We start from the raw sequence: 23,703 nt of genomic DNA on the forward strand, positions 1-23,703 counted from the left end.
ACAAAGACAATTTCAATTTCATACAATGCTTGTATGGACAATACATAATGCCCGTAGGCTAACTCATTTTTACGATATATTATATTGTTAAAAAAATCGCATATTTTTGGTATGTTATAGTGTTTACACATTATTGTTATATGTTTAAGTTGTGCATGATAATTGTACATGATCTTTTAGGTCTTTAAACAAAGGAAAAATTTGCATGTATAGTTTGTAGTCCGAAGATGAAATCTCGTCATTCAAGAAGTTTAGGAAAGGAGGTGTTCCATGAGTTTAGGCACTTTCTCCATAATAATTATAAGTATTGAATTACTGAAAAACATCTTTTTAATGGGAAAGAAAAGACAACATCAAAGCCATGAATGATACCTCATCTAAGAAAATTGGAATACAATAGACTAAATCGCTGAGGTAATGTCATTCAATCTGATGATTTTTGTTTGAAATTTATATTTTGATACTGTTTTTTATTGAATAATGATGTAATCGATGCTCATGAAGGTCGTCAAGGCATCAATAACCAACTTCCTAGAGGAATAAAAAGTTACCCTAGTCAATTTAGTAGGTTGTCGTACTAAAAAGATCTCTCAATCGTGCATTTGTTTGATGTTATGCATATTGGAAAAAATGTAACAGAGACACTATAAAAAATATTGGATGGAAGACGTAACAAAGAAAAAATTGTCAAAATTTGTAATAACATTCATGAATCCAATCATGCACTAAAAATTTTCATTGAATCAAATAACAATAGAGACTGCATATATACAAGTGTCCTTCATTGTTTATTAACAGAACAACAAGAGTAATGCATTAAGTAAAGTCAAAAAAAAAAAAAGAATTTGCTACAAATATAAGCAGTTTTGTATCAAAGAAAGGTGATTTTGGGTCAGGGTTGAAAACGCATTATTGGCATACCTTTGTCAAGGTAAATCATGTTCTCTATTTATAATATATTTGTAAAATTGCATGTATTTTTTATTATATTATTTTACAATATATTGAAAATATCATTTTTTAATTATTGTAATACATCCTACCTCTATCCCTCTCACACTAGTTTGACAACAGTGTTAAACAAGTTATATATGATCTTGAAAAATAAATGAGGTTAAATGTGTTATTTCTTAAATTTGTTGTACAAATATTATATTTACGACTCGTTTTACTTTTTATGTAATTTATTGTATTTTTTTTTTTCTAAAATCTCGTTTATATGTTATTGCGTGTTGAATCTCTTTTAGGTGGTTATCATTTTAAAAAATTGATTAAAAAAATATAAAATATTAAAAGAGAAAAATTTCTCATGTGTAAAACGCAAAAGTGTTTAACTTTTTTCAATGCTCAAAAACACTACCTCATACATCAAATTGAGGAGATTGAATTGTGTGGGCCTGTACAAACTAAGTCAATGTGAATGGTTGATAGGCACTTGAAATTTATGAAGGGTTTGGTTCGACAAGTAGCACGTCCTGAGGGTTCTATAGTGGAGGGATATATGGTATACCAGACCATGGTGTACATTAGTGGATATCTTCCCAAGTTTGCAGCAGATATCCATGTAGATCACATTTGGAATCCCAATGTTATTAACAAATTCGAAGGAGAGTACTTGATGGAGAAAGGTAGATTGAAGAAAGTACAATGTTATTATAGTTTATTAATTCTTATAAATCTTCAATATATGTTGTTTCTAAGCGGTCTATTTGTTTTCTTTATAGTTGGTCGTGAGTGGAACGCAAAACATTTGTATATTACAAACAATCTTGATTGGATGATGGTATGGATTCAACAATCTCAAAAAAATGGTCGCTCATTAACATGAGATAGTGTTGCATATTGGTTAAAGAAGTTCCTCGTAATGGAGATCTCAATGTTGTGCCAATGGTACTTGATCTAGCATATGGTTTAAGAGGTAGAAAGGTACATATAAGATTATTAATTATGATCAATAAGTTTAATATCAACTCACAGATCGATGCAAACAATCTTAACATGTTTGAATCATTGCAGATCAAACACCACAAAGTTATATACTACCATGGTCATAAATTTTGCATTAAAAAGTTAGATGAAATGAAGAAAACTTGTGATTTCGGGATAAATGCAGTCTTCGAGGTCACTAATATTTCATCTAAAAATGGCATACATCCTCAACAATCTGAAAATCGATACTATGGCATTTTGGATGATATACATGAGTGTGAATTTAACTCATTCAAATTAATTATATTTGTTGTCAAATGATATAGGTTACGGCTGAATCAAAATGACTCTGATAGGATTGTTATTGAACATAATAATGGATTTACAATGATTAATACAAGGTCATTTGAGCCAGTTGGAGATGAGTCCTATGTTCTTCCAAGTCAATGTGAGCAGGGGTTTTAATTTGACGTTCCACATAAACCGGGTTGGTCATTTGTCGTTAGACATGATCCAAGAGGAAAGCTAGTAAAGTATTATGTGATGGAAGAAGTTACTAAAAAATTAGAAGATGAAGTAAATGATGATCATGAACGATTGTTACACTGATGAAAAAGAAGATGATAATTCTGGTGATGCTAATGATGATGGTGATGATGATGACGATCATGATCACGGTGATGAAGATGGTGATGATCAAGGCAATGATGCTCATGATGATGATGGTCATGATAATGGTGGTGAAGATGATGAAGATGGTGGTGGTGTTGGCCATGATGATGATGACGACGACGACAACGATGAAGGGGACAAGTGCGATGATGGTGATGATGATGATAATGAAGATAGTCACAATGATGACATGGATAAAGAGGATGATCAATGAAATCTATGTTGAAGTATGATCAATCTCACGTATGAGGTATTGATTTATTCATAAAAAATTGTTTTGACTTGTATGTTTTTATAATTAAGTTATTATGTGTTGAACTCTAATGTAATGAAGTATATACAATGATTATGCATAAGTACCACACATTAAGTAGAGGTAAGGAATTAAAAAATATACAATGATTTCGATGAATGCATCATGTAATTTTTATCTTCTATGTAATTTGCAGCATATATATCATGTAATTTTTGGCTAACTTACAATAAATGATTTACATATGCAAGAAATTTAACACCTTTGACCAAGATCATGCACAGTGACATGGATCAACAGGTGTAAGTCAATAGACCCTATAGATACAATTAATTATTTGTGTGTCGACTCTTTACCGTCCACATCAACTTTAGTCCTACTATGTCTCTCATTTGATGGATTGCAAGTATCACCAAATAGGTATTTGTCTGATTTGTCTTGCTCGAGTGAAGAAAATGCGGGAATAGAAGACAAAAGTGAAACATCTAGTAAGTCTAAAATAGGGAGATCAACTAGAGGTCAAAAGATTAGAAGAAAATTCAATAAACGAATGCAATTTTTCTTTGCTGAGGGGGGGTCATGTTCTTATGATAATGAGACCAAAGGCGACAAGAAGGTTCCCCTAAGGTACAAACATCTTCAGAAAGAATGGATACCCAAGGAACTACCTCCAGTTAACACTAATTTTTTTTTGTTAAGGAAAGGATATATCGCATAGCTCCATCTTCATTACATGGTTTTGGCTTATTTTTCATAGATGACATAAAGGTCAGTTATAATAAAGTTGTTAAATTGATGGAGTATGCAAGACCTTGTTACAATTACAATAGTTGGATGCAGATTGTGCAATATAAAAAAGTATGTGTAGGTATCCATTATCAGCAAATTATATACAATGCAAAGAAAATGATCAAAGTAAAAGGCTTGCTATGTATATTGATGGAAGGCCAAAAGCAACAAGGAATATTGCAAGTTTTATAAATAGTTCTAGACCTGTGTCAACTAATAAGCGATGGAATTGTATATTCGAGGCACATGAGGGAAATCATGTTTTTGTATGTGCGACAAAATCAGTAAGTGCAAGGGAAGAGCTTCTGATAGATTACAATTTGAATCATGTAGATATAAAAAAATTCACTATCATGGGATTGGTAAGTATAACATTTAAACCAACTGCCTCCAACTAATATTGACTCCAACATACAATCTACTGTTTTATTAATAAATTTTTTTAGCAAGTCTATTACTTTCATTTCGCTACTGATTGCTAAAAATAACTAATCTTTGTCACAGGGCGACATGGATCCACCACAAGGCACAGGCGAGGATGTTCCTCACGCACCTTCTTCAGCAAAGGTAAACCTTAATTAGTGTAATTCTATAAATTATATAGAAACAAATGTCATATTATTATGTTCTTTTCTCTATAGCTTTGAAGTTATTTTGATAGAATTTTACTGATATTGATGTCACAACTTGATAATTATTGATAAGGAAAAGCAAAAATGATAGCAGATCAAATGTGATATGAAATTGAGGGGGCATTTTTAAATGACATCGCATGTAGCGCTAACCCCAGCTTCATGGCTACTCAGATGATAAATAAATATAGTAAAGATATTCTTACCCTTGTCCTGGAACAAAACAAAACTGAGGAGACAGAGGCACTCAAAGATGAATTGATACATAGAGTCAATTGTATGAAGGTAAGCAGTAATTAATCTTAATCAATAATGAAAGTTCAATAGATGTTTTTATTTTATACTATCTTATGGATCATGATCTAAAATATGATGTGTTCTTCTTAGAGGAATTTTTACACCTGTGAAACATGGTCAACTTGGTGAAGGTTGTAGCGCACAGCCTTCAAGTAAATAATCCTTAAACCTTTAACCATTCATTTAACCTTCGCATGCATTACTAACTCAACTTATGTTTGGGATGCTTCTAGTACCACATTTGATCTTTATCCATTACAAATGTCTTTGCTAACAATGTATTCTTCAACTCATGATGAAGTATGGACGCCTCCTTCAATCACCACTCCGATATTGCCGACTGAATTGTCGACAACAAGGAGCTTGCAGACATCTTCGTCTGTACCAACTACAACTAGTAAAACCTTGTTTTGCTATATTTTGTTATATGTTAATCATGCATTGATTTATTTTTCTTCAGTGCATTTTATACTCATGAACTTATTTTGTGCACTAATATATACACCTAGAGCTGATATAAGAACAGAGACCAGTACTACTGAAGCCGGACCATTTCCTGGATTAGCCCGTGTTACTAGTACTAGCTCGTTTGTGGGGTCATTGTTGTTGAACAAGAACACTATGTTTCCATTAAAAGTACCAAAGCTTCCAGGTGCTTTAACATTGTTATTATTTACATTGTAAATGTAGTTTACTTATACGTAACCCTTTTTGGACTGATAATCCCACGATGTTTTTGTAGGAAATGATGTTTTTTTATGATACTCTTTTTGAAATGACATTGAAGCTATTTGGGCCCACCATAGGTAGAAGGTACCTAGCTTCATATCATTGGTACAATATTTTTCTTATCTTCCATTTATTGTACTATATTAAAGTTATGTGTCTAACAATTTTGTTTTTTCAAAAAAGGTGGAATGAACAAGGCCCTGAATTAAAAAATCAGCTCAGTAAATCTTTAGAGGACTTCTTTGGAAAAAACATTTTTGACAGTGCCCTACTTCTCAAAAGAGCATCCAAACATATAAAGACTGTGAGGGACCAATATAGAAAGGGTCTAAAGGATAACCCAAAGCACGATCGTCCTCCGATGATTCCATCGATGGAGTGGAATGAAATAATTGAAGATGCAAAAGAGAAAAGGCTACTGGGTAAAGGAATTGAACCAGAAGAAGGCAAAAGAAGGTATGTCATGATAGTATTAAGTAAAATGTAATCATGCACTAATTAATGATCTTTGTGAATATATAATCTAACATGTTTAAAACTTTTCATAAACTACAGGACACATCAAAAGCTACAGAAGCGAGAGTACAAAAGGTTGGCCAACACAATCTAGGCTCTGGTGGCTATATGAAACTTCACTCTCGACTTGTAAGAAGAAGCAATGGTTTTTCATAACAATTTTTTTAATATAAGGTTGCAAACAATTTTGTTTAATCAAATCATACATGCAAAACTGACAATATTAAGCAAAAAATATAGGGCACAAAATTCAATGTAGAGCCCAAGGATGAAGACAAAAAAATTGCCTAGAAGGAAGGCTATAAAGTCATGCCTACACACCTATGCCAAGAATCTGAAAGCCATACCGAAGAATCTGGTACACCAGATGAGACACGAGTAAATTGGTCAAATAAAAATTAAATCAAATTGAATAGTTGAGAAATTTCATGTTTGGTGTTAATTTCCAACATAAATTGACTATTTTTGTTTTATATTTCAAACAATGATAACAATGCGCATGACATTTCACTGCAGCCTTCAAATCCTATCACAAAACCTACGCATGACGAAGGCCATGATGTGCATCATGGTGATGAAGTTATTAATTTGCTATTGGAAATAAATTATGTAATTATTAATCGAATTAAACATCTTCAATTGCAATTGGTTGTGTAACCTTTTTTAAATATTTTAGAGCATGTTGAACATCATGGTGAACGAGTGGAGCATGTTCGTCGAAGTGTTCAACATGTTGAGGTGGCGACCGATCAAAATGTTACTGTACATAATATGGCATTGTCAGGTAAAGAAAAATGCATGTTATGTTCTACTGGTTAATGAAATACTTGTTCTAGTAAAAAAAAGTATGTGAATTTATCCTATTTACTTGTTCTGCAAAAGGCCCCCCTTTAGTGCAGCAGCCTCGTGCTCCTCAACGCAAGAGGAATCATCCTAATTTGACATTATAACCACAAGAGGAGGAGAATGAGGAAGATACTAATCCTCCTATCAGCCTTTTCCTTAAGAAATCTAAGAAAAACAAAAAAAATATATGATTTTTTAAAAATGCTCTTTGATAAACCTTGTTGGATAATGAAATAACGTTGTTTTAAGTAATTATCTATGAATGTCGCATATTAATATTGAAATTTATATCATGTTAATTAATATTGTTGTGTTAATGAATTCTTGATTAGTGTTTAGTATTAATGAATGTTATGTGATTATATTGATTGAATATTATAGTTCATAAATGGATAAATGAAAGAATGAAGTATGTAATTAGATGTTAACAGAGAATTTAGATTGATGTTAGGGGGAGGGGGTGAGGGCTTCCACCTTCACACAGTTGGTCTTGTTAAGTAAAGAATATTAAAGTATTCTCGAAACCAAGTGAAGTTCAAACTAACATACCTTCATTATTTAATCAATTTCATTCGTTATAGGTCTTTGCTCATAAGTGCATTTTGAATGTGTCATTGTCAGGCAACTATCAAATAACAAATTGGAAGAGCCAATACTCAACTTGTCTAGCATGATTCGACTTCATTTTGCGTAAGTATTCTCTTCTTGAATGCGTAAAATCTGCATGGTTTATGAACTATTTAAGATCTTATTAGTCTATTTCATTTTTCAAAACTCCCTTTGCTTCTAAAAAAAACTAACATTAAAATCATATTCTATTTCATATACATATAAATTAGTATATGGACACAAGGCTTGCATATAGGGGTACTCTATGTTTAATCTTGAACAATTAATTTGTACTTAGTGATGATGCATGAGTTATTTTATCTAAATTTGACTATAAAATCATTCAAGTACAAATATAAAATTGTATTTGAAAGGTGATTGAAATACTCTATTCACACTTATGCTATACTGAACTAATTTTATTAGCAAATCATATGCATGATGTAAACACCAACATAATTTGATAGAGTTTTAGATTTGGGTAGATTAGTTTACTAGCTATTTTGATGGTATGTTTAGATAAAATGTGGACATCAAATATTCTTTGTGAAATTCGTCTTTGCTCATTTTACAATCCTATCATTCCTTGACAAGACATGATTGCAAAATTCTATCAAAAAATTTAGGTTCTTTGTCTATGATTCCACATTTTGCATGATATTCTACCACAACATTTCCAACATATTTTTGTCACAGCAATATCCCTTCATTTCGCTTGGATGAATTTCCACACCCTATTCCAAAGCTTTCATTTTGACATGAGTAGGGAGGACATAGGTAGAATGTCTGGCTTTATAAATTTCAAATGCTTTTGTTTACTATTTTCATTCTTTTACATGTATTTCGTGAAAGCTTATGACCATTCAATTTCATGGGACAATATCTCTTCGAGGCATTATACCAACACCATGCACCTTACTAGTGCTTCTACGTTTTGGATACACATCTACCAAAAACATATGCAAAGGAGATACTTGACAAAAAGTTCCACATTCATCATGTTTTATGGATGTTCATACCTCTTTCTAAAGTTTCCCATTTTATTACTTGTAGGGAGGGCATTGTCAAAGGTCGGTAAATCTAGCTTTATACACGTCACATAAAATTGCTTGAGATTTTTCAAACCTTTTTCAACAAATCCTTTTTTTTTATGTCCGACAATCATTGCAATTCATGAGATTACATTCTATAATATGGGAGCAGCACTTTGTCAAGGATTGCCTGGCATACAGTGACATCAGATTTGGTTATACAGAGATATTGTAGAACAAGGACTTCAACTACTTATTCGAGGAAGACCAAGTGAAGAGGATAGCGACTCTGATTATCAAATTTCAAAGGAGAGACAAGTTAACCAAAACTTTGCAACTAGATTAGTTTTGCTCCTACCTTGGGGGGGTGATCGTGTAGGTCCCATCGGCTACTTTAGCCTCGTCGATGTCATTAAAATCTATCATATCATATCATATCATTCCTCTTTAAAATTGTGACATGATCTTAATTTGAAAACTCGTCAATTTGATTTCTTAAGTATAAAATTTTCAAGTTTCCTTATAAATGATACAAAAGATTAATTAGAATTTTAATTTTGAATAGATTAGTATACTAGTCATTTTTATAAGATAGTTGTGAAATATATGAATCAATGTTTTGATGTTCTGTGGAGCTTCTTTAAAAAACCATTCTCTGCACATTCTCTAAGAGCTCAGTGGGTTGCTAGAATTGAACAAGAATTGACATTTAAAACTTTGAAACATTTGTAAACTACAGTTTGAATGCACTAAATTGGAATTGGAATTTACATAAATTTGAATTGTATGTTCCCATTTACTCCTAAATACTAGAATTCAATCTTTCATTTAAACATGTGGAATTGGAAAAATTCTCATTCTAAATCCAATTCCACGGATATGAACATTATAAAATAAAATAAAATGTATAGTTTTTCAAGTCCACCTAGCTATTTTAATTATTTGGTTTTCATTTTTAGAAAAAATCTGAGATTACCACCTTTACCCAGTTCCTCTGCTTGCTACTTATAGCCTTACCTAATTGAACGTTTGCCTGCCCTTGCCACATACGTTACACAAAATCAACCAACGTACAATGCAAACTTCAGTGATACATTTTGACCTTCCAACACACACAAAAATTAAAGGAACGTAAAAGATTACGGTGTTTAAAAAAATTCAATGACATGATGATCAACACATTTGTCACAAAGTACCCTCGCCACATGTGATAAACATCAAGTAAAAAGAAGGATAATTGATTGAGAGTTTGTTGTTCCAAGCTCTTGAAAGATTCTCTACAGTCTCATTTGAGCTCGAATTCTCCACGAACAATATGAAATCTATGCCAGAGTGGAGGTCGTGCAGTTAGCCAATGATTTTTGTGTGTAATCAAGGTGGAAACAAGAGTAATCGATGCATTGACAGACCTACAAATTACCCAATAGATAAAGATTAACAACAGTGGACAAATGTATATACACAATCAAGATAGGAATATGTATTCAGCTGTCTAAAGGCTATTAGATAATCATGTCCAAAAGATCTAGAGGAAGAAGTACAGTTCTACAATCAAAACACGAAGGTACAGTCCCAGTTGCACCAAAAACCAAAATTCTCACATTACATTAACCTTCAAATCACTAAATGAGTAATCAATGAATGAACAGTCCAAGAGGCCACTTTGGAAAAAATGATGCCTCCAACATTGCAACCATATGATAAATGGGAATAGCAGATGCCCAAGCCATGACCCAGTTAAATTGGTCTAGTTGTTGATTAGCTCGGTTGATTACAAATTTCTGTAGAACTGTCATCAAATTAGCTACAATAAAACAAACAATCAACCATTCCCAGCTAGCAGCATCAAATACAGTTTTCCAAGGTGATAAAATTGCATATGTAGATGCATCACCTACATGCCAAGCATGAAGTACATTCCCCAACTTATAACGAATGGTTGGATATAAAGGCTCCATACACTAGCGCAACAATAGAAGCCAAGGATGTAACCATGCATGTATTGGCACAATCTCCCTGTGAGGATCCCAAGTATCTATTGTTGTTGTTAATTTGGGCAACACTATATGATCCAAAATGTTATTAAGTATTGAAGCCGATAGTAATTTCTCCCATGTCTCCAGAAAACGTAGCATAGGTTCAAGGTCCCTTGGCTCCCAGGAATTCATAGCAGCTATTCTCACTATTGGAAGAATAACTTCAGTGAAGAGTTGAGTGTGAGGAGTTGAAGAAGCAAGTTCTGCTTCTATGTAAATGCCATAATCACGAGGCTCATTCCCTTGTAGAAGCCTCACCCACAATGACATTACCTCTAAACCATGCAAAGGATGTTGAAGTGGTTCCCAACCTTGAAACACTATAATAAGCAATGGCAAAGCAAATGCAGATGCAATACATGACAAATTGCACAACTTGTAGTCCTCCCGATATTTGCACTGTAAATTCTCAAAGACATTTGCAAGTGATTCCAATGTCAAAGTACCTACCACAACACTTTCCTAGATTTTATCCAATGCTCGGTCTAGCTTTTGTTCTTGTCGTGCAGTCTCTTGTTGAAGTTGCTCCTTCTCCTTCTAGTATATTGCCACAGACTGTCTCTACCATATCTAAAATCAATTTCACATTGTGTTGTAACTCTAGCATAGGTGTTTGATCCTCGATAGCTTTCATTTCAGCATTTCAGCATTCAAGTTTTCAAGTTTTCTCTTCATTATATGTTTAGTTTATCAATGATTTCCTCCAGTTTGATTACGATGCATCTCAACTAGCAGCTCCAATGATGCAATCACCCATGTATCTCCAGATTGTGCAAGCACTTGTTGTTTTACAGAATCTAGATACATACTGACAATTCCAAAGCCATAAACCTGAAGACCATCATGTGTGCGTCCCACTTTAGGGAAAAATTGGATGTCATGTTCCTGTGCATATGTTTCAATCACTTCCTTCAAACTCAACTGAGGTGCGGCCATGAATTATTCAAATGAATCCCACTGCCCATGGAAGTTGAGGCTTGTTGTTGAGTATATGTTGCTGCTGCTGAAGTGCCTCAATTTGGCCCTGCTCTGTCACCCTAAAATAGCTTACATTCTCTCTAACCCTAGGTTGTTCAACAGTCATACCCTAAGATACTTGGAAGTGATTGCAATGTTATAGTACCTACAGCAACACTTTCCTAGATTCTATCCAATGCTCCCATAATATCTTCTATGTTGTCTAATTGTTGTTTCTACGGTGCAATCTTTTTCTGAAACCGCTCCTTCTCCTTCTACTATATTGCCACAGACTCTCTCTCATGCCAAAAAAATTTATCAAACTTCTGAATATCTGCCTCTACCATATCTAAAACCAACTTCACATTGTGTTGTAACTCTGGCATAGGTGTTTGATCCTTGATAGCTTTCATTTCAGCATTTCAACATTCAAGTTTTCAAGTTTTCTCTTCATTACATGTTGGGTTTATCAATGATTTCCTCTAGTTCGATTACGGTACGTCTCAACTGGCTGCTCCAATGATGCAATCACCCATCTAGTTCCAGATTGTCCAAGCACTTGTTGTTTTACAGAATCTGGATAGATACTGACAGTTCCAAAGCCATCATGAACATCACATGCATTTGCCCAATAATCTTCAACATGCACCACATGCTTATATCTTACTTGATGCAGGAGCATCCAGAGGTATAAGGGCAATCCTGTGTCACCCAAAAAAAATGTACTTAGACTTAGTTTCTGTTTCATGTGTTTTCATTTTTGGACACCCATTTGGGTCAAATAAAGGTTCCAACTCTCACAGTTCCACTATCAGTGTGCTAGTAAATCCCGAAAAAATAGGAGCATGTAATTGGGCCATCATTTTGGTAAACTAGAAGGTGTGAATTGGCCAGATGAATGTAATTGTAAATTAGAGCATTCCAGAAAAAGAATCAGGTCAAAAGGCCCCACGGTTTGAAAGTTATTGCAGTTTTTCGGATTTTGGAGACCTCTTAAGAATGCTTCAAAGTCAAGTTAGGGGCATTAAATGACCTCGAAAAGGGCCGAAAAATGGGGGACGAGTGAAGCTGGTCCATAAGGCTATAGAGCACTTCGAGAGCTTTCCGGAAATGTAAACAGTTCGTTAATCGGAGCTACGGTTCAAAAGTTATGCCTTCCGAAAGTTCGATTACCATTTCTGGATTCTTCTAGATTTGCGCCGACTTCTAACGCAGCTTCTGGAGCCTTCTATTTGGTCGGTGGATGCCTACTAGCACCTTCTAGAATGTATTCCTAGTCCTTAACACTCCGGGGTCTATTTAAGGAGATTTCTGGCATTGTAAAAGCCAGTTCGGAGTGGAGTTTGAGAGGAGGTACTGAAAGGAGAAATTATCTCCACATTTATGCTATTGTAAGCCCTTAGGGCATGTTTTGAAGTTATTTTCTCTGTACTGAATGCACTAGCTTATTTTTCAGTTAATACAATTTCCCTTTTTCTGTTGTGTCCATTCTGTTCTTGGGTTGTGTCCCCATCAAGTGGTATCAAAGCTGGTTTTCCTGAGTGTGTAGACAGAGCGCCGACTGTGAGGCAGTTTGCACCAAGACTGTGTGGTTGTGGGTTTGAGTTAAGAAGATGCCTCCACGAAGAGAACGTGGCGGAAGGGCCAGAGCTATTAATCCTGAGGAGGTTAGAGCCCTCCAAAGGCAAGTACAAGCATTGCAGGAGGAGCTTCGTAGTGGAACAATTGTGGCCGCAAGGGATGAAAGTGAAGATGACAACAAAGAAGACGAAATTGGACCAGAAGGGGAATTTGACGGAGAAGTTCTAAATCATGCAGAGGAAAGGCTTTTTAGGGCCATTACAAAGTTTGGGAAAAGACCCACAATTGAAGTGGGTGTATTTTCAGGAAATTTGAAACCAAATGAGTTGATTGATTGAATCAATGAACTGGAAGAATACTTTGAGTATGAGGATATCAGGGACCCAGATAGGGTTAAGTTTGCGAAGGCCAAACTGAAAGGCCATGCCAAAATCTGGTGGCAAGAGGTTCAATTGGAAAGAAACAGAAGAGGAAAGGAAAAGATCACAAGATGGGATCGCACGGTGGACAAATTGAAAAAGCAGTTCATTCCTGTGGACTACGAGCTTGATTTGTTTAAGAAGATGCATGGGTTAAAGCAAGCAGGGAGATCAGTCCAAGAATATACAGAGGAATTTTACCGACTTTTGATTAGAGCGGGGCATGCAGAAGCAAATAAGGAGAAGGTTGCTCGTTATATCAGTGGGTTGCGACCTAGCATCCAAGAGGAATTAAGTCTAGTAAGAATGACCAGCGTTGAAGAGGCATACCAGTTTGCCCTACGAGTTGAAGAAAAGCTGAATAAAAGGTTTGAAGGAAGACAAAGAGGGCGCGGTCAAAGAAGAAGGGGCAGCGGTAGGTCATCTGGAGGCCGCAATGAAACCCAAAAGAAAAATGAAGATGCCGGTACTAGCAGGAACCAGAGGAATGAGGATTTCAACTGCTCCCATGATCAAGACTTTGGAAATCAAAGAGGAAGAGGTAGAGGACATGGACAAGGAAGAGGCGGCTTCCGTGGTACCTGTTTCCATTGCAATGAAGAAGGTCATTGTGCCTTTGAATGCCCTCAACGACAAGGAAGGACAAATAGGAGAGCTAAAGGCCAAGCTAGGGTTGCTCATGTGGATGAGGATGCACAATCATCACATTCAGAGGATGCAGAAAGAGGAGAGACCTTGGTAAATGAAAGAGTCCTACTAAGTGGTGAGATTGAACCAGGACAACGAAGGAGTTTGTTTCGTACCAAATGCAAGTGTGAGGATAAATGTTGTGACGTGATCATTGATGGTGGTAGCACTGATAACTTGGTATCAAAAGAGATGGTCTCTAAGCTGAAACTCAAGAGGGAGAAACATCCCCAGCCCTATCGGATTGCTTGGGTAAAAGATGATCATAAGGTCCTGGTAAGTGAACAATGTTTAGTGAAATTCAAAATTGGGAGTTACCATGATGAAGTTCTTTGTGATGTTATTCCGATGGATGTTTGTCATCTATTGTTGGGTAGACCATGGCAGTTTGATAGACATGCAGTACATGATGGGCATGCAAACACATACTCTCTGACAAAGGATGAAGTTCGCCACAAATTGAAGCCCATGAAAAAGGAAGGTGAAAAGGTATGTAGCAATGCTAGGATTTGTCTTGTTGATAGAAGGATGTTTTTAAATGGCATGAAACATCAGCATATGTGCTATGCTTTGATTCCTAGGAAAGATAAAGAAGGTAGTAGTGAAATACCACTTGAAGTTTCAGATTTACTAAGGGAATTTGGAGATATTATCTCTGATAATGTTCCAGATGGATTGCCACCAGTAAGGCAAATTAGTCATCAGATAGATCTGATTCCAGGAGCTAGTTTGCCTAACAAGGCTGCTCACAGGATGACTCCTGCTGAAACAGAGGAGCTAAATAGACAGGTTCAGGAGCTGTTGAGGAAGGGCTTGATTCGAGAGAGCCTGAGTCCATGTGCAGTACCTGCAGTACTCGCACCAAAGAAGGATGGAGAGTGGAGGATGTGTACAGATTCTCGAGCTATAAATAGGATAACTATCAAGTACCGGTTTCCTTTGCCAAGGATGGATGATCTTATGGACTGCTTGAGTGGAGCTCAGTACTTCACAAAGATAGATCTCAAGAGTGGCTATCATCAGATACAGATTCGAGAAGGAGATGAGTGGAAAACAGCCTTCAAGACCAAGGAGGGTCTTTATGAGTGCTTAGTCATGCCCTTTGGATTGATGAACGCCCTAAGCACCTTCATGCGGCTCATGAATGAGGTACTTAAGAAGTTCTTGGAAAAATTTGTTATTGTCTATTTGGATGATATTTTAATTTTCAGCAAGACTTTGGAAGAAAATTTACTGCATATTCATAGTGTCCTTGAAAGGCTAAGGGAAGAGAAACTGTTAATTAATCTGAAGAAGTGTATCTTTGCAAAAAGGGAGTTAGTCTATTTGGGGTTTGTTATATCACCCGAAGGTCTCAAAATGGATCCGGAGAAGGTAAAAGCCATCTTGGAATAGCCTACTCCAAGGTCTGCTACTGAGGTAAGATCATTTCATGGTCTGGTTAGTTTTTACAGGAAGTTTATTAAGAATTTCAGTGGCATATGTGCACCCCTAACTAATACAATAAGAGGGGATAGAAAAGAGTTCAAATGGACTACAACAGCTGCAAGAAGTTTTGAATTGCTGAAGAAGAAAATAACAGAACAACCTGTGTTGGCACTTCCAGATTTTTGAAAGGTTTTCCAGGTGGATTGTGATGCCAGTGGCAGCGCTATTGGGGCTGTATTAAGCCAAGAAGGTACGCCTATTGCATATTTTAGTGAAAAATTGAATGATGCAAAGAAGAAGTATTCTGTTTATGATCAAGAGTTCTATGCAATAGTTCAGGCCTTAAAGAAATGGAGGCATTATTTATTGCCAAAAGAATTTGTTTTGTATATTGATCATCAGGCATTACAGTACCTAAATAGCCAAGGTAAATTCAATCAGAGGCATATGAAGTGGGTAGAGTTCTTGCAGAGCTATACATTTGTGTTGAAGCATAGAAGTGGAAAATCTAACAGGGTTGCAGATACACTAAGTAGGAGACAGTTGTGGCTTACAATAATGCAAGTTGAAGTAGTTGGGTTTGATGAACTCAAGAATTTGTACCCCGAGGATCCTGATTTTGCTGAAGCATGGAAAGCTTGTAAAGAACCTGTTGTTGTAGATAGAACGAAGTGGTTAGACTATTTAATTCAGGATGGCATGTTGTTAAAGGGTAGTCAATTGTGCATTCCGAGTTCCATGAGGGAAAATCTGATTAAGGAGAAACACAGTGGAGGGATGGCAGGACATTTTGGTCGAGATAAGACCATTGCCATTCTTAGAGAACATTATTTTTGGCCTCAAATTTCACAGGATGTGAAGAAGTTTGTACAGAGTTGCCAGGTTTGTCAAGTTGCGAAGGGGTTTAGTCGCAATACTGGCTTATATCAGCCATTGCCTGTTCTATCAAGGCCATGGGAGGACATAAGTATGGATTTTGTTCTTGGATTGCCAAGGACACAAAGGGGTAATGACTCAGTATTCGTGGTGGTTGATAGGTTCTCCAAAATGGCACATTTCATTTCATGCCACAGAACTCATGATGTTGTCCACATTGCAGACTTGTTTTTCAAAGAGGTGGTAAGACTACATGGTCTTCCAAGGAGTATAGTTTCTGATAGAGATACTAAATTTGTGGGGTATTTCTAGAGGACATTGTGGAAAAAGTTGAGAGCAGACTTGAAATTCAGTTCCACGCATCACCCACAAACTAACGGCCAAACAGAAGTGGTAAATAGAAGTCTGGGCAATTTGCTGAGATGTTTAGTTGGGGATAAGCCCAAAGGATGGAATTTGATTCTACCACAAGCCGAGTTTTCTTACAATAACTCTATAAATATGAGTATTGGAAAATCACCATTCCAAATTGTATATGGGAATAGCCCAAGGACTGCACCAGAATTGGGGAAGATAGAGCAAGGGGAGAGGACAAGTGCTGAAGCTGAGGAATTTGCTGAACATATCAAGCGTCTACATGAGGAGGTTCAAGCACACATTACCAAGATGAATCAAGAGTATAAAGCTAGGGCTGATCAAAGGAGAAGACATAAGGAATTCCACGTAGGAGATTTAGTCATGGTGCACTTACGAAAAGAGAGATTTCCAGTCGGTACTTACAAGTTGAAAATGAAGAAATTTGGCCCCTGCAAAATTCTGAAGAAAGATGACTCAGGAAATGCATACGAGGTGGAGCTGCCAGATGGTATTCACATTTCTCTCATTTTCAACATTGCAGATTTAACAGAGTATCATGATGATGGTGCAGATGAGGAGTTGGTGTTAGAGCCATGTCCAATTCTTGCTTCTAAGAAGGAGGAGATAAAAGACATTCTAGATCATCGTGTGGGTAGGAGTACCAGAAATAGGCAGTATGAAGAGTATTTGGTCAAATGGAAAGGACGACCGATCGATGACTCAACTTGGATTTCACCAGCTGAGGTTTCCCATTTGGGATTTCCTCTACCATTCATAAAGTGACAGGGTCACTTTTCAATCTACCCTGGGTGTCTGATGCAGGAGCATCCAGAGGTATAAGGGCAATCCTGTGTCACCCAAAAAAAATGTACTTAGACTTAGTTTCTGTTTCATGTGTTTTCAGTTTTGGACACCCATTTGGGTCAAATAAAGGTTCCAACTCTCACAATTCCACTATCAGTGTGCTAGTAAATCCCGAAAAAATAGGAGCATGTAATTGGGCCATCATTTTGGTAAACTAGAAGGTGTGAATTGGCCAGATGAATGTAATTGTGATTTAGAGCATTCCAGAAAAAGAATCAGGTCAAAATGCCTCACGGTTTGAAAGTTATTGCAGTTTTTCGAGTTTTGGAGACCTCCTAAGAATGCTTCAAAGTCAAGTTAGGGGCATTAAATGACCTCGAAAAGGGCCGAAAAATGGGGGACGAGCGAAGCTGGTCCATAGGGCTATAGAGCGCTTCGAGAGCTTTCCGGAAATGTAAACGGTTCGTCAATCGGAGCTACGGTTCAAAAGTTATGCCTCCCGGAAGTTCGGTTACCGTTTCTGGATTCTTCTAGATTTGCGCCGACTTCTAGGTCGGTGGATGCCTACTAGCACCTTCTAGAATGTATTCCTAGTCCTTAACCCTCCGGGGTCTATTTAAGGAGATTTCTGGCATTGTAAAAGGCAGTTCGGAGTGGAGTTTGAGAGGAGGTACTGAAAGGAGAAATTATCTCCACATTTATGCTATTGTAAGCCCTTCTGGCATGTTTTGAAGTTATTTTCTCTATACTGAATGTACTAGCTTATTTTTCAGTTAATACAATTTCCCTTTTTCTGTTGTGTCCATTCTGTTCTTGGGTTGTGTCCCCATCATTACTCCATAGGCTCTTCTGATTTGATCGCATGGACCTAAATGGTATCGTCTTCCATATGTTCAAATTCCCTCTTTATTGCTTCTGCTACAAGAAGAGATGGCCAAGATTCCATTCCAAGACTGAGTGGGAATGTAATTCTTGGCCCATGCTTATGCTTTTCACTCTTGTCATATGTCACCATCTTGTAACCTCCAAGGGCACAAGCTTACTCAATGGAAACCTTGGAAGTTTGATTTGGCATACTGTACTCCCAAGCACACAGATGTAGGTAAACTTTTGGTACTAAGCATACCATGACCCATACATCTTTACAAACTCCTCTACTTCTTTTGATAATCTCTTGTACGGAGTGCCTTGTAGTACTCTTATTGTGTGCATCGTGAAAGCATCATTTGCTTTCTTAAACCCATCCTTATTTTGAAGTTCCAATTGTGGATAACAATTGTACATCATGTATTGTCTCGATTATGTTTCAACTACACCCAAACATTGCAATCCATTGTACTTCTACACACATAGCATCATGTAGGTTATGTATGACCTCGTGTAGAACACTTTACATTTCATCGTGGTTCTTAATTACATATCCAAGTTGTCACTAATCACAATTGCCCAATTAAATTTTTCACTTTTGTGGATGATGCTCTCTATGAAATAGCACCACTGGGCTCAACTAGTATTCCTTGTAGACATGTCATCACTCGATTTAACATGATTATAAGATCACGTATCTCTTCTAACAAGTCTACCTTGGTCAACTTTGGTAACTTGGTATTGTGCCTCCTTGATTCTCAAAGGTGGTGTAATCACTCTCCCTTTAATCAAAACCTTTCATAGCAAACTCTTGTGTTCTGATTATGCTATATTTATAATGAGGGATATTGAATGTTGCCCTTATGTCATCTGGTGCAAATGCAACCACAGAACTTCATTTAGGAGCAAGTACTTGTCTTGTGTCAATATCATATCTCCCAGTGTACTCAACTATCAGCTTGGGCCATTGCTTGGAAGGAGGAAATGCAGCTAATTGAGCTATGCCACTTTTCATTATCTTCTTTGTCCACAGTGATGGATTATTTTTGGAACATTCTATACCTTATTGAATTCATGCTATATGGGGTCATGATTGTTATCATTGATTTTCTTCCATTTGGTTGTGAAGTATTTCTCCAAAAGCATATCTTGTAGATCATATTTGAATTGTGCTGGTCTTTGTTAACTTGAGCTCGTCCCATCTTTGGGTACTTCAGATTTTTGTTTCAAAACTTCAACCTTCATTAGCTCTAGTCATTTATCAATCTGCCACACAACACTTTATATTATATTTTTGTATTTTAAATTTTACCCCAGATTAAGAACATGATAGTAATAACAAACAAGACTTATGAATATACCCCTTTGGACTTGAAAATTGTAAACTTTGATATCATTTGAATAAAAACAAAACATGTTTACATAGAGCCTATAAACAAGACACATATTCAAATTTTCAGGTTTAGAAGTCTTGGTTATTATCCCGTAATGTGAAGACTTCGCCCATTTTGACCATTTTTCATTTTAAACCATAAAGGTCTGATTTGCCAACTGTAATTTATTGTTCTTCAATCTTTGTCTAATTTCATGTTTAATAAAATGTAACACGGGGACGCATGTTGATGTTTGTTAGCTTCTGTTGGATAAACCCATGAGACTAAAGTGAAGATATATATATATATATATATATATATATATATATATATATGAAGTTAAATTATCAATTGTTCTATTAATTATAATAATGAATAGACATGTCCCATGAAGGGACATGTCTCTCCATGTCTCATCCACAAAAAAAAATAAGAGGGATCGCTGCCCTTTGAAATCACATACCAAATAGGCAATGCCAATACATTTGCAGCAATCCTCTCAAAAATACATGGTATCAAAGCTAAGTTCCTTTGAAGAAAGCCTTGCCGCTTAACGGAAGATCCTACAAACCAATTATTTTCCATAAACTATGAAGTGTTATTGGCTCCTGCAGTTGAGTGCCAATATTAATATGGGAAATAATATTCCTGTTCATGTAAGTTCAATCTGACTTCACACACCTGAGTCATGTCTTCAAAAACATTGTAAGATATTAGAGGTTTGTCTTTCAAAAAGTATATATTAAGACGTGAACTTAAGAGATAATAATCGTGGATTATGGACATACTAAAATGACGATGCAGAGTGCAGTCGAGAGGAAACTAATATATAATTCCAGATTTTTGGACTTTCCATGCAATATAATATATAATGAGACCACCCTCGTGCCTCAAAGCATAGTATAAAGGCAACTAGGCAACTGGCTCGCACGAAGGATAGAACCCGCACCAACTCCTGCACCACTGTCTCCAGTGCACGTGCCTATGTAGAAATCACCACTTGACGATCTCAAGTCACCACGTCAACCAAGTATGCCTCTACCTCCTCCCCCATGGCTGTAGATGGGCCTAATGTGGGCTACTCCCATGTGTCCATCGTTGTCTCAACTGCCTCTAACAACCTCTCAGCTGTTACATCCCAATTTTTTACCCAATTTAAAATGTTCATATAGCCGTTGAGGTTTGACGTGAAGTCGGTTGACAGTTGAAATTTGTTATAATCATGTGAAATGGTAAGATGATTAATCATTATAATTTCATATCAAAATGACATGTTGGTTAACCGTTATGATGATATTGCAAATAAATGGTTATTTATCATGAATTCATGTGAATGGTTATGCTGTGAGGATTTCTGTTTTGAATATAGACAAGAATACAAGAGGCTTCTGCCCAAAGATAATATTCTAGATTTTGATCAAATATCATACCTCTTGCAGCTTCTATAATTGTTTTGTTCTTCCTTTCTGCTACCCTGTTTTGTTGTGGGTTATAAGAAACGGTTCACTCCCTCTTAATTCATGTTTCTTTACAAAACCTTTTAAACAAATATGGGGTGTATTCCCCTCCATTATCAATCCTAAGAGTTTTAATTTTTATGTCCTGATAAGTTTTCAGTTAAAGTTTTAAATTCTTTAAATCTCTTTAGGATTTCTTCTGACTTTGCATTTTAAGAAGTAAATCCAAGTTTTCCTAGAGAATTCATCTATAAAAAGTATATAGTACTAGAATCCTCCAGGAGAAGGAACAGACATAGGTCCACATAGATGACATGTTGGTTAACCGTTTATTGCAAATAAATGGCGATTTATCATGAATTCATGAGAATGGTTATGCTTTGAGGACTTCTATTTTGAATATAGACAACAGTACAAGATGCCTCTGCCCAAAGATAATATTCTAGATTTTGATCAAATATCATAGCTCTTGCAGCTTCTATAATTGTTCTATTCTTCCTTTCTGCTACCTCGTTTTGTTGCAGGCTATAAGGAACGGTATACTCCCTCCTAATACATATTCCTTTATAAAACTTTTTAAACAAATCTGAGGTGTATTCCTCTCCATTATCAGTCCTAAGAGTTTTAATTTTCTGTCCTGATAAATTTTCAGTTAAGGTTTTAAATTCTTTAGATCTCTTCAAGATTTCTTTTGATTCTTTGCATTTTAAGAAGTAAATCCAAGTTTTCCTAAAGAATTCATCTATAAAAAGTATATAGTACTAGAATCCTCCAAGAGAAGGAACAGACATAGGTCCACATAAATTTGAGTGGATTAATTCCAAAAATTGTTAGTTTTTCTAGTGCTATCATGAAATGGACTTTTGGTGTTCTTACCCAGAGTGCATCCTTTGCATATGCTTGAGTGATCATTATTCAGTTTAGGTAAACCAGTAACCATCTTCTCCATAGTTGATAAGGTTTTCAAATTTAGATGAACTAACCTTTTGTGCCATATTTTGTTTATATCAGCAGCTTCATGAATTAAGGATTGAATAAGTCAACTAGGTTCTGAATTTAATTCAAACAAATACCCTTTTTTTTTTACCAATCAATGGTGCTTTCTTAAATGAGGATTTCTTAGCCCAGGTTATGACTTTACCGTCCATAAATACAACATTATGTCTATCATCTTCAAGTGTTGTAACCGAGATTAGATTCCTTTTTATTCTTGGTACATAGAGTACTCCTTTGAGAAGAAGAGAACTACCCGACTTTAGTTTCAAGGTGCAATTTCCAATTCCCTTGACGAAATATGCTGAATTATCACAAATGGTGACTTCACCTTTAACCTTTTCTAATATAGAGTCTAGTGCTTCTTTGTATCCTGTAATATGTCGAGATGATCCACTATCAATCACCCATGCTTTACTTGAGATTTCATTTGATAGTGTTGAATACTATACACGATTCTCAGGATCATAGTTATCTTCTTCCCTAGTAATGTTTGTACAGCTCACTTGTTGTTTAGAATTCTTAGGGCAATTAGATTTGTAGTGTCCAAACTTTTCACATCTAAAACATTTTATTTTGGATAAATCTTTCTTAGGTTTGTCATTCATTTGATTACCCATTTTCTTCTTGAAGTTCTTCTTCTTTCCTTTATAGGAATTTGTATTAAGAACATGAAGTTCTTCATATATGTTTTCAATTTTCCTCCTTTCTTAAGTTTTTTGGATTCTTCCTGAAGACAATCTCCCTTAAGTCTATTGAAGTCAAGAAGATTATCTCTGGCAGTTACTCCTTGTGTGAATGTTTCCAATGAATCTAGTAATCTATCTATAGCCATCAGTGTTAGTTATGTGTCATTAATGATGGTTCTTATACTTGCAAGTTCATTTCTTAGGCTGGTAACCCTTAGGAAGTAAGAATTCATCGATTCTCCCTTCTTTATTTGTATGTCATTTAGTTGCTTTTTTAGTACGAGAACTCTAGTTGCATTGTTAACCTCGTGTGCATTCGGTAATGCATTCATCATATCAAATGTTGTTTGATGTTTCGTTAGCATGGATACTATACCATTTTTCACTCCATCTAATATGATTTGAATGGCTTTCCTATTTCCTTTACTCTAGATAGTTTTATAAGGTTCAACAGTAGGTTGTCTAGATGCTGAATCAACAAATTGTTTTACATCATTTTCTTCAAGAATCATCATGATTCTGAATTTCCAAGCATCAAAGTGTTATTTCCCATCAAACCTGTCCTCAGGTCTAATTGTGTATATCATTGAAGATAGGAGAATGATGCTAGATATATATCAAGTCTGATTATTTAATTTGCAGAGCCTAAGTTCAACTACCAAAGCTCTGATGCCATGTAAAGTTTTTGCAAATTTTGAACTTGAATCAGACTTAGACTGTACCTTTATCATGCTTGTTGTAGATAATCTTCAATGTTCAGTCTTGTTGAAATGAAGAAATATAATTCTGGAATTGCTTTTAATTTCTGCAAGTTATCTTAGGGTAGTGTTGATTAAGGAGCAGACTTCTATGTTTTGTGTCCTTAAACCTTCAACA

General features: G+C 35.8%; 1 protein-coding gene across 2 annotated transcripts in view; it reads right to left on the reverse strand.

The window, feature by feature from the left end:
- The window catches only part of LOC149533130 (uncharacterized), a 154,242-nt gene that overhangs the window by 28,307 nt on the left and 102,232 nt on the right, over positions 1 to 23,703 (reverse strand). The gene's annotated exons all lie outside the window — the stretch shown is intronic.

This window comes from Cupressus sempervirens, chromosome 10 (assembly GCF_028749045.1).
Source record: "Cupressus sempervirens isolate cs-2001-9-10 chromosome 10, ASM2874904v1, whole genome shotgun sequence".
Lineage (NCBI taxonomy): Eukaryota > Viridiplantae > Streptophyta > Pinopsida > Cupressales > Cupressaceae > Cupressus > Cupressus sempervirens.